This window comes from Rattus norvegicus, chromosome 8, assembly GCF_021556685.1.
Source record: "Rattus norvegicus strain SHRSP/BbbUtx chromosome 8, alternate assembly SHRSP_T2T, whole genome shotgun sequence".
In the NCBI taxonomy this organism is placed as follows: domain Eukaryota; kingdom Metazoa; phylum Chordata; class Mammalia; order Rodentia; family Muridae; genus Rattus; species Rattus norvegicus.
The window spans coordinates 17,402,170-17,415,022 of NC_141541.1; positions in this window are offsets into that span (position 1 = coordinate 17,402,170).

Sequence of the window (12,853 nt, forward strand, 5' to 3'; positions counted from 1 at the left end):
AGAAGTGCTGGCGGTGAGGGAATTCCCTCTACCTGCTGCCTGCTTGCCCACTGCCAGGTCTTCCCTCCCCAGCTGCTTTCTCAGGACGTTTAGGAACAGAATGACTATGGGCCTTGGCCACTGAGTGTCTTCCAAAGAACTCATAACAGCTGAAGAATCCACTCAGAGCAACAAAAGACTATGATGGGCAGGGCGAGCCATCGCAGGCCCGAGCCCAGGTGTAGGCAGATGGGCGTACTTGGCGCTCTCTGGGCACCTGAGGCGGTGCAAAGCATTGTGAAAGCTTGGTTAACACTCTCGAAACTGTGTTAGTGGGTCTCACTTCTTTCCTGGGAGGGCTTAAGCAACGTAAGGACTACTGTGATATGTAACCACCCTTCTACCAACACCAACTACCCTGAACTCTCCAAGATCTCTCCGAACCATCGTAGATTTCAGCAGCTCACCTGGCTGCTGAAGGCAGCCCCTGCCAGGGCTGTTTCAAGCAGTTTGTGTCTGACTTTCTATAACCGCAATCCTAGATGAACCACTTCCTCCTTGGCCAAAGAGACAGAACTTCCCAGAGCGAAGGGACGGTGGTGATTGGTGCCAAGGAGCAAGGCTGTGATTGGTCCAAAACACAAGCATTAATGACTGCGATTGGTGCTAAAGGGAGGGTTGATCCAAGCAAGTGGCAGTGATTGGTCCAAACACCCCTCAAGAGACATTCTCCCATGCTACCTGCTTGCAACATGAGGCCCAGTAAAGGATAGGAACTCGTTGGCTCGCCCCTCCCTCCTTTCTCCACCCTTCCTTCTCTTCTTTCCCCTACTTTCTTATGCAGGGCGAGCTGGTAACAGACCCGGTAGATGGGGCAGCTGTAGACTTGATAGCCTATAAAGAGGTAGACTCAGCAGCTGGGACCATTACTGCCCAGTTTTTAAGCCCCATCACTCTGCTTCCACACAGATTAGCTTTCATTCATTAGTAGCCACTGCTTAACAGCTGAAACTCCTGCAGAAGGTGGCTCTCCTGCTGTGTATCCCGCCTGTCCACTGGGGGCGCTGTCTGCTTGCATGGATCCTACTGGACGGCCAACAATCCGGCTAGCAGCAGATGCTGATGCCCAGTTCCTAAACACTCAGCTGGCTGTTCCAACACCCATGAGTAATAAGTGCCCGGCTCTCATGCACTGCCCCAGGGAGGCCAACTTCTCAGCTAATCCAGATAGCAGGTACAGAAGGGGTCAGGCAGCCTTGCTAATAACAATTCCAGAGCAACCAAGAGAGAGCAGAACACTAATAAAAGGCTCTGAGGAGCCAGATAGGAGACCGTGCAGGCCTTGCTCGCCAGCAGAGCTCCAGAGAGCTGGCCACAATAACACTGGCCACTGCCAGGAGTCCAGGTTCAGATACTGAGGCCAGCAAAGGAGCTACAACGTTTGTAACGTCCAAGCCAACAGGGACTGTTAAGAATAGAGAGTGCCACCTACTAATGCTGACTGCCCCACTCCATCAGACCAGCATTAACAGCCATCTCCTGTCAGACCAGCATTAACAACCATCTCCTTGCTCAGCCTGGATTTCATCCAGGTACAGCGAGTAGAGCTCTCATCCTGCTGATTATTGGCACTTGGACTCTTCCCCGGACCTGGAGCCCACACAAAGTGGTACATGGTGGACCCTTGAGGGGACCAAGCCCTTGGCTAAAGCAAAAATTACCCAGCCAATGTAGGGTATATCTTAGCCATGCCAAGCCAACACCAATGCAAAGCCAAGCAGTGGTTGCCAAGGTGATTTTTATGCTCAGAGCACGAATCGCTCAGATGGTCACACTTACTGGGGCCCAAGCTGTCTGGATACAGCCTAACGGGTTGGTTAGTTGTCTGAAACTAACCCCAGACTAAATCTTGATATTGATTCAGCAAGTTCTTAGGAAGTGTGGTCTGGTGTACTGCAGTCCCGTCTAACTGGGCACACGGGCAGCAAGCCTTCAAGGCAATAGGGCTTGTGCAATGTGGCAAAGCTTCTGTGAGTTCAAGGCCCTCCCCAACCTATTCGGACCCAGTGCAAACCATCATTCCTCCACCCTGCATATATCTGTCCTCATTAACAGCTGCGCTGTCCTCTTCCTGCCTCTGACCACACACCCAGTAAGTACCTCAGCTTCCCTCAAACCTGCCATGTCTACTGAACTCCCACCTGTCTTTCAGGGTGCAAAGCAAATGCCACCTCCTCTTTGAAGCCCCTGCCCCACACCTTCTCCAAGAAGCTGCTCCTTTCTCTGCACCTCCACTCTCCCCCCCACCTCCTATGAGTGAGTGATAAACAGCGGCAGGCACCAAGGCCCCGCCAGCCAGGAACTTAGAGAGCAGGCTTTGAAGTGAGCCCAATCTTAGAACACAAAACACAAGATCGAGTGACCTGCGTGCGGGCACACAGCCCATCACTGGCCAAGCCAGGCCCTCTGACACCAAGCGAGTACTCTGGACCACTGTGCTGAGCTGCTAACTCCAGGGCCCATTACACTCAAGACTGTCCCATCCATTGCGGGGGGGGGGGGGGGGTGGGGGGGTGGGGTGGGGGTGGGGGTGGGGAGACAGCCAGGATCGTATTTTAGCCACTTCCACAGCTCCTAGCACCTGACTCATGAGTATATGCCAGGTCCTGCCTGCCAGACACTACAGCAGGAGGATTGAAAGAAAACTACTAGCCCAGGAGAACCCTTCTCTCACTACATGCTAGTCCCCTTTCTGCCCATGATTTCTAATCTCTTCACAGCAGGCCTGTCCACCGTGCCTGGTATTGCTCTTTGAAGGTAGGCTTTTAACAGAGCTACTTCTATTGTGTCCGTCTGGTTAAGAATCCCACTGCCAGGTTTATCCTGTACAGCTCTGAGCCCACTGCTACCACAAAGGCTACATTCCTGAGGAATGAGAACGACTTTGCAGAGAAAGAAAGGGGGCAGGATTTAGACAGCACCAGACTTGCAGAGGGACCCTGGCTGGCCATACAGTTCCCAGAGGCAGCTGGGATATCTGGAGGAGGAAGAAGCCTTGAAGAGGGAGATCTTTGAAGGCACAGCTGGCTGCACACCAGTCCTGGAGCTGGCAGTCTGCCTTGACCAGCTCAGACCAGCCAGAATGTCACTGGGAAGGTCAACAAATCAGAGGGTTTTGTTGTTTAAAGCTTTCAGAGTTGGGTTCTAATCAGTACATGAGACATCATTTAAGCCAACACTTAACCTGGTCTAAAAACACTGACTTGGAAGCTGCTTGAAAGGACAGTTGGGTGGGGGACAGCTGTGGCCGGGGAGTGTTGGGATGGAGACATCCCTGGTCTGATACTTTGCCATCTCTCTACGGCTGATGTGCTTGTGAGTTTTCCGATCTCTGGCAAATACACACTAAGCATGTATTGGCAACAACGTTTCAAGTGGCATTTAAAAGTGCACAGGATAGGGTCGGGTCTACATAACTCTGACACTAAGGAGATAAGAGACAGAGGGAGCGGGCATGGCCAAATCCCTTAGGACTGCTCTTCGGCCTGCTGGAGAGACAGAGTCAAGGACCATCGAAGCTGCCCCTAGACAGACAGGGCACTCTGATCCTAAAAAGGGAAAGCGCAGGGAGGGGTATGGATGTCCTGCATGGCAGGGGCTCTAGTGTGGGAGGAAGATGGCTGTGAGGAGTGGACATGGTCAGCTGGTAGAGAAAAGCTAGAGCAGGGTTCATGCTGGACAGTGGTGAGAGGAACAGAGCCAAGAGCCCAGACAAGTTTCCAAGCACAGTCCAAGCAACTTGTCTTAGTCCAGGCTTCCACTGGGAAAGTTGACACTCTGACGTGTGTGTGTGTGTGTGTGTGTGTGTGTGTGTGTGTGTGTGTGTGTGTGTAAGTATGTGGGGGTGGCAGTGTGTGTATGTATTTGCCTTAACTGAGATTCATTATATAGTCTTAAAATCTACATGTGAATGTCTGGGATAGGGAAATGTTTGTTCTGCGTCTATCATACCTTCAAACACACACCATTTCCCTCTCACCACATGCCTTTCGTTAACCACCTACATGATTCTGAGTTCCTGGCTCCAGCTACAGAGGCAATGCGGAACCACTGGAAGGATTCAGAATGAGAGAAATGGAGTTTTAGAACAGTCGTTCCCATAGGAGGTTCCCAGGTAGAATTACAGGAAGCCCAAGGACAGTTGAATTCCTTACGAGTGATTTTTTAAAAAATATAAGTAAGTATGGGTCATACAATACCCCCCTCAGAGTCTTAATTTAAAGGAGCATCTATTTTCTCCCTTTGCCAAATCTGGCAATCTTGCCCACATAGGATACGGCGAACAGGAATAAATGAAGGAAGAAGTCCAATGGAGAGGCGTTGAGAGAGCTGCAGAGCCATGAGGTGACTCTGTCCTCTGTGAAGCAGGTAGGCAGGATGCTGTGAGCAGTTCTGCAAGATGAACAGTTAGAGCAAGCAGATGACTAGGGTTCCATGGCACGGGCCAAGCAGTAGCCCTAGACACAGAGATGCAACTCTCGAATTAGACGGGGGACTTCTCTTCCCCCATGACTACCATTGTCAGGAAGAGTACAGAGCTTGTGCACACATCTTTCGCCTACTGTATGTGAGCATTTGACCACGAGCCCTGGCCACACTACCTGCCGTGTCTATGCTGGGAAGGTCATGTCTCTTCCTTCCTGCCTGCCTGGTTATTTTGAGCAAAGGATGATAGAATACCAACCCGCCCCTTGGCCTACATGGCTTGGACTTGTATAATCCCGGTTTCTCTACGTGCTAATGGCTGTGGGGCAGACTACCCAGCCTTTCTCCCCAGACAGAAGGCAGTTTATGATTTGCCCTTCTCTTTGCATTAATGTTTCTCTCCGTGTCAGTTTTAGGAGTAACACTTATGTTATATCTAAACAGCTCTGTACCACAAATAACGGGCGTGGAAACCAACTCCCTAGGACAGTGGTTCTCACCCTGCCTAATGCTGGACCCTTTAATACAGTTCCTCATGTTGTGGTGACCCCCCACCATGAAATTACTTCTTGCTACTTGTAATTTTGCTACTGTTATGAACTGTAATGTTCTGACAGGCAGGAGATCCAGTGCAACTCCCAAAGGGGTTGAGAGTCACAGACTGAGAACCACAGCGCTGGAGCTTGGGTTTCCTCAAGTTCCCCATCAATCACTGTGGTCTTAAAAGCCCTTCCAGCCCCACAGCTGTATCCCGACAAACTCTGCTTCCAGCCAGGCCCTCTGCAGACAGAGAATGGCTTTATCAAGTGTTTAGTGCTTTCCATAAATCTCCCAAATTAAACCCCTTTACTCTCTCTTTCAGAGTTTTTGAATCTTGGTCAGGGCCATTCCATCCTTCTCAAAATCATCCTCAATACACCTGTACGTCATGGGACAGGAGATCTTTTCTACCTAGCTTTGTTCTCATGGTTCAACACACATTCTCTGTCTCTGTCTCTCTGTCTCTGTCTCTCTGTCTCTCTGTCTCTCTGTCTCTGTCTCTCTGTCTCTCCGTCTCTCCGTGTCTCTGTCTCTGTCTCTGTCTCTCTCTCTCTCTCTCTCTCTCTCTCTCTCTCTCTCTCTCCTCTCTCTCTCTCCACTACTCTGGCCTTCATCTTTGGATACTGAAAATCAATTTCCATCTGCTCCTCAAATATCCAAGAAAGGCTCTCTGCTGCTCACACATTAAACCTACGGTCTACCGTGCCTGTGGAGCCCTATTCAACTGCTCCTTTCCGGGAGAGTTTGACAATGAGTGTCTGACAACAGGCCCGACAGGGCCTCCTTAACTGGAACATAGTAGGTATTCCGAAAGCGTGTGTTGAATGATGATATGATCATATAAACCTTTAATTGCCAAGGACCATTCTAAGAGGAGACTCAGAAGGACAGCCAGAGGCCAAGCTCCTACCTACAGCCCCTGCTCTTACCACAGCATGGAACAAAGGCACACAGGAAGTCACTCTCACATGCAACGCACACATGCACACACACGCATATGCATGCACACACAAATGCACACACTACATACAGCCTCTCTCTGTTCCTCTTGCCTTATGTTGGAGACTTTTCAGCTATTTAAAAAAATAAGTTCTTAAAGGTAAGAAGGGATTGAAGAATAGTTCCTTCCACACAGGCAGTTTACACCAGCTCTGCTAGTGACAACAAGGACAGAAACTTTCTTTTGGAGAGCATGACCTGTTAGGACCACTGAAGGATACCCCATGCTGCCCTGAGAAGGAGAGGAAAGAGAATCCACTCGGAAATGGCAGAGATGGAGATTAACCTGGAAGATGCTTACAGGTCCCACCTCACCAGTGGGTAAGGTGAGGCGAGATGCCCAGGTGCACACTTAGAAACCTGGGGCAAGCCTGCCCTCTGCAGGTTGCGATGGGAAATGCACTTACTGTGCAAGAGCTGAGCGCATAGCCCTGTGGTCTAGGGGGTTGGGATTGCTGAGACAATCCACAGTAAAGAGGACACTGTGGCATCCCAAGTGTTGTCTGGTCATCTTAAATTAGCAAGCTGTCAAACTGCTTGTTTGCTCCTCCTTTGCTGCAAAGATTGTAACTGCATATTTCTTACACCTAACTCCCGGACAGCTTCTCTTCTACCACTTGCCCCCAGGCAGACCCGCGGACCCCTCATGGCACTTTTCCGGTTGCAAACTGGCAAGAGGCCTTTGGCTTGGCTCCCACCACCAGCCTTCTCATCTCAATTAGGCTACAGAGGTGAGGACCCTCAAGGTGGGCAGACATACAGTGGGCTGAGCAGGAGGGCACCCTGGAACCCAGACTAGGGGCTCTCCCCAGGCTGGAATCTGAAAGCCCAGAGAATCCTGAAGAACTAGGGTTGCATTTTGTTTGTTTGTTTGTTTGTTTGTTTGTTTGTTTTCCTGGGAGATCTGGAAGTGCCCTCTACAAGGCTCTGACTCAAACAAAAGTAAAATCAATCCCACCTGCCTTGCTTGGCTTTTCAATCCCACACTCTTGCAGTGTGTTTCCAGAGCTGGAAAGGGGAGGGGAGGGCAGAAGAGGAGAAGGGACACTGGAATTCACATAGCTTTGCCCTCCCAGGACTTACGGAGCCAGGCCTGGCCGCTCCATCACAGCTGGGCACAAACACTTTGCCCTACATCCGAAATGCCCTGTGGGTATCCAGGGGACCCCAGCAGCAGGGAACAACCCAGAAAGTCTCCTGTCTAGTGTGCAGCTCCCAGCAGGGATGCTCTCTCCACCAAGGCCTTCTGGGAACCGAGATGTGTTATTCAAGTGTCTCCTGTGTGACTGCACATGCAGTCTGCATGTACATTCTGCAGCTGCAGACTTTGAGAACCAAACTCTGCTCACTCTCAGCTCCTGCTCGGGGTGCAGCGACACTCCCAGAAGTGTGCCCGTGTTTGCCAGCCTGTCGGAGGATTTCAATCCTTCTCATCTCTGGCCTCTGAATTTGCAGGAGTTCACATCTCCACTGTGTATAAAGGTCACCAAACAATTCGTCTCCTTCTCCCAGGAAAATAACTGTTGCTGGCATTTCTTTTTTTTAACTGCAGGCTCTAATTTGCCAAAGATATTGTTTGGGGGCAGCCATGAGTCAGGCATCCAGGCCCTGCAATCTGTCTTCAAGGAAAACAATGTCTCTTTGTGGCCACAGTCAGTTGGCTGATCCGGATCCTCCACACCCTGGGCTCCGACCTCTTCCAGGATGTCACAGAGTGCAAGCCCCTCTCTTTGGGGGAGGTTTTTGCCTGGAGGGAAAAGAGAGCTCCTTCTTTGTCAGTCCAGGGGAAGGTGGGTGGGGCAACACCATCACTGAGAGTAGAAGCCAGCCCTTGACTCTTTGCTGCCCCCAGGCAGGCTCTGAACTCTGCAAAATCTGCTGCCAGTAACATCAGAGGAGTCTCAGACACAGCACTGTCTGGCTTGGAGAAATTAACTAGGAACAACAACAAAAACAAAACCCCAAAGCATAGATAAATGCAGCGAATAGTGAGATAGATATGCAACCGTGTGGATGTAGGTGAGAGACATAGATATGTAGATAATCTACCCCTCTCCCTCCCGGCCCTCAGAGAGCCCTGGCAGGAGTCCCCTGACTGCAGCTCTATGTGCCCCAGTGAATGGCGTTGTCCCCCTCCCCATCGCTCCTACCGTACGTCTCGGTGTGTTTCATAATCATCTTGCTTTCCTAGCCAATCTGTGTGGTGACTTATCTTCCAACTCTTTGCATGAGAGACCAGGAACTGCATTACCAGGAACAGTGTGTCAGCCTTGGTATCTCAGGCTGTCAGAGAGGACAGGAAGGTAGAGTGGGGACCAGTGACAGAGGATTCAAGGGAGTTGGGTGCAGACCGAGGGATAGGTGTTCTGGGAACATTTTAGAACGTGTTGCCACCTTTCCTGATAAATGCACCCCCTCCTCTCCTCCCTTCCTTCTCTTTCCTGTTTCTTCTCACCCGTAAACTCACTCCCAGTTTCCTCCACTGAAACATTTGGGCATGGAGACTCACCAGGTCCCAGCCAGGACTAAGTGACCACCATGTGTTCTTCAAGTTAAGGCCATTTCTACAGGTTTGGTTTTCTTTTCGCCTCTTCTGCTTCCCCACTGACTCCGGAGTCTGTGTGCTCTGCAGCTTCTCTTCCCCGCAGTTTAAGAAGCTGAGGCTGGACCAGGAGGACTCGAGGATGGGGTCTGGGAAAGGCCTGCGTCCTCTGTTTTATTTCATCCACTTTACATGGCTACCCTTTGAAGATGACTCCATTGTGACTTGCTTGTCTGTCCACAGCCTCTCACCAACAGCCTCTGTTAGGCGCTTGTCCCTGAATTATTTACAGGGTAGAGCGCTGACTCACACCCTTCCTACTGCTGCGACCCTTTGACACAGTTCCTCATGTTGTAGGGATCCCCAACCATAAATTCAATACTGTAAGCAAATTCAGTTCAAGGTCATTAAAACGCCCCAGCCTGCCCTGGGAATCCATGAGCAGGTTGTAAGAGCCATTCACCCTGGTGGTCTGTTTGAGCCAGGAGACCCTGTGAATGCAGTCTAGAGTCAGGGGGTCCAAGGCTGTGACTGGCTGCCCAGACACATCAGCTACATCCCACCTGGACGGTGTGGCACCTTGACTCACTGCGTGGTTTATTCAGCAGCCATTTCCCTTGTACTCTGTACTGGAAAGAGGGTTGGGGTTAACAGTGCAGGCCCCTGATCCTGCTTAGACAAGTCAGGGCTGATCCAGCATCAGAGCCCCAGAGTCCGCTCAATTCTCTAAGGTCGTGGCACAGCCCGCCTTCACTTCTGCCCGTGACCTTTTCTTTCCAAGGCTTTGGCCCTGAGAACTATTTTGTTTTTCCAGTGTGGGGGTTGGCTGGTTCTGTTCCCTGGCCCTGAGCCCTCTGTAAACTCCTTCCCAGTATCTTCTGCTAATTCTTTTCCCACTTCTAAGTGACTCTCAGGAGTCCTACCTGCAAAGCCAGAAATGCTTACAGTCAACCCTGGCTTTGTGATTTAGGGCTTGTGGGATTCAGAACAAGTTTTTAACCTTTTCCAAACTTCATTTGCTACCAGGAGACAAAGGCCTCTGTGCAGATATGCCTCTGTGTCAAGCATCCACAGTACTGAGGGAGTGAAGTTCTCAGTGCCGCCCTCTGTGATGTGAACATACCACAAATTCCACTCCAGTTCTTACCTCTGCTTTTATTTATTTATTCATTTTTATTTCTTTGCATTATATTCATTGGTGTTCTGCCTTCCTATATGTGTGTGAGAGAGTGTCAGATCCCTTCGAAGTAAAATTACAGACAATTGTGTATAGTCAGTCTTTTTGCTGCTTTGTGGGTTTTTCTTTCTCCCACCCTTCTCTACCCATTTTCTTCCATTTCACTCCCTGAAAACAGAAAGGAGAGGAAAAGAATAAGGGAAAGGGGGTGATGTGGCTGTCAGACTGCTTCCAGCTAATTAGGGAAGTTAAATTCCTTGGGGCAAGTATGATCTCCACTGTCGTTATATCAATCTCTTCTTGTTTCTTCTTTGCACATGACTACTTGACAAACCACGACCAACAGCAGCCAAGCAACACTCCAATCCTCTCAGGCCCTAGCAGGTATAAACCTTCTCAAAAGTTCCTGAATCCCAAATATCACACAATCACAGAACCGACAGCTGGCAAGATCATGAGTCTGCTGTGGACAATCTGAAGCACCCTCATATCCCTCACCTAGGATTAAAACAAAATCATATTCTTCTTATATTCTGCGTTTTTAAAAAAAATTCCAAAATCGTCATCAAGTTGTAAACTGTCACGTGGGTGCTGGGAACGGAACCTGGGTCCTTTGGAAGAGCAGTCAGTATCTTAACCACTGAGCCATCTCTCCAGCCCATAACTCTACTTTATAAAGGTTTTTTATATATATTTTTTCCTGTGTTCATGAGCATACCGCATCCCTGAAGAGAATGGCTTCTAAGGTTTGAGAGCTCCCTCTTGCATAAAGTTGCAACAGTCAGAAGACCACAGGGAGTATAGATTTAGTTGACTTCAGACAAACAAGTCATCGAACCTGGATAACGCATCGTGAAGTTTCGTTACCTGCTAATGATGAATTCCTGTAGCCAGCTCACTTCTCCAGGACTCTGCTCCATATTGGCTCGTCAGAAAGGATGGTGCCATCCATCCATCCACTGATAGAGACTGCTGACAAGCTCAGAATGACTGCTACACTGAGCATAGTATTCTGGGATCTCAAATGAGGTAAGCCATGCTAGCTGGAGCTCTCTGGTAACCTAGATGTGAACCTGAGAAACTCATGCTCTGGGAGATGCTGTGTGGGGGTGAAAACAGTGCCAGTGGGCAGCTGGTGGCAGCTGCCAGCCAAGCGAGTGACCCCTACCACTCTGGCCTTAGATGAGTACAGCCCCGGCCATCATCTGATTGCAATTTCAAAAGACCCACCCACCCAACAGAATAGCCCGTTGACCCCAAAAACTGACAAAGCAAGACCTGAGAAATGTTATACTAAGGCATAAAGAGTTTGTTACACAATGCTGCCTCCTGGGGTGTTATAAAAATTAAATGAGAAACTTCATGCAAGTGGAATAACATCTTACAATGTTCTCTGTCAGGGAAAACTGACCTTTTGAAAAGCAATCTAGTTACCAGGCACAAGTCCCTCGACACTTATCGGGCACCTCCTAGTCCATATTTAGTGGGCACCTGTCCCAAACATGCTTTTTGTGTAGATATAGATTTTTCTAGACAGAAAAGAGTTTTGGAGAATCTTCCTGAAGTTGGTGATCTAATGCTGCCTTGAATATTTTCATAATATTAATATATATATACATACATACATACATACATACATACATACATACATATATTTATACCTCAGGAAGAGTGGCCAGTGGCAAGGTCAGGAATTAGAGTGCAAAAATGACCAAGATAAACCAGAGGCAAACCCGTGGGCAGTTTCCACACGGCTTCACATGTGCAGCAAGAAAGGAAGCGGAAGGGCACAGACAGTAGGCTCAGTGAGTCATTTCACTTTAAGATGGCGCCCACTGCACAGCTCACCTGCGCTCTGAAGCCTGCTGCTGGGCCGCCTGTGTACCAGATTGTGTTCTGAGTGCCTGCTTGACTTCTTGATGCAGTTCCCATGGATGGCTTCCTGCACACCCACATCGCTGTCCTCCTGATCTTGTCAAGGAAGGAAGGGAGGAAGAGGAAGAAAGAGAGGGGGCGAGAGAGGGAGGAGGGGCCTCCCTAACCCTGGAACACCAGCTAGAGCAGAGGTCTTTCAGGACATCGCTTGTGTCTTGTAAACTCCACATTGAGACCCAGATCCCAGAACAACCAAAACAAGAAAAAAGAAAATAATGCACACACACACACACACACACACACACACACACACACACACACACACACACCCTATTGTGTGGAGTTCAGAAAAAATGCCAGCAATTCCTTGGGAACAAGTCTGTTTCAAAACAACACCAGGGAAATCAACAGCAGCCTCCTTGGGTTTCCAGCCGGCACATGTTTTTAACAGGCTAGGGATCTCAGAAGCAGGTGAAACCAGTTATTACAAAACCCTCACAAGTTCATGCTGGGGTCACAGAAGCCATGTCCGCAACAGCTACTGAAGTTGCTGGGCTATCCGGGAGTTTTATAGCTTCTTAAAATTATCTTTAAAAACATCTCATAGATGGTATCAAACAAACACAAGGCCTAAAAACTTTTTGTATTGTTTTATGTGTGTGAGAGATTATTTTGTGGGCATGGATATGAGCACTACATGTGTGCAGTTCTTGTGAAGACCAAAAGAGGGCGCCATATCCCCAAAACTTATGTCACAAACAGGCTGAGCTGCCATTCGAGCTAACCCAGGTCTTCAGGAACAGTAACATAAAACGACTGAGACATCTCTATAGCCTAAAATCGAATTTTTAATTTTAAATGACAACCATAAATTTCTGTGCCATATTTGGGATGTGTTGCTTTGGTTTGCGTTGATTTTTATTTTGAGAAGCAGAGCTCACACCACATGAGTCTGGGCCCTTCACCCACTCCACTCCCAGAGTCACCTAGAACCATCCTCAGGGCTCTTGCTTCGTAGTGTCTCTCTGATCACAAAGCAGAGCCCTTCTCCTCTGCCTTCTCTGTTTGAAAGTGTTTTATTGCAGTTTTTAACTAACATTTCTAGGAAAGACTACAATTACAGTTTGCACAAAACAGAGCCTCTCTTTTAACGAGCTTGCTAAAATTTACACAATTAACAATGTGTGTGTATTATGAGGGGGACTCAGTCTGTGTAGTCACCTTCAAAGAGCACATTGCCCTATATATCACCAAAC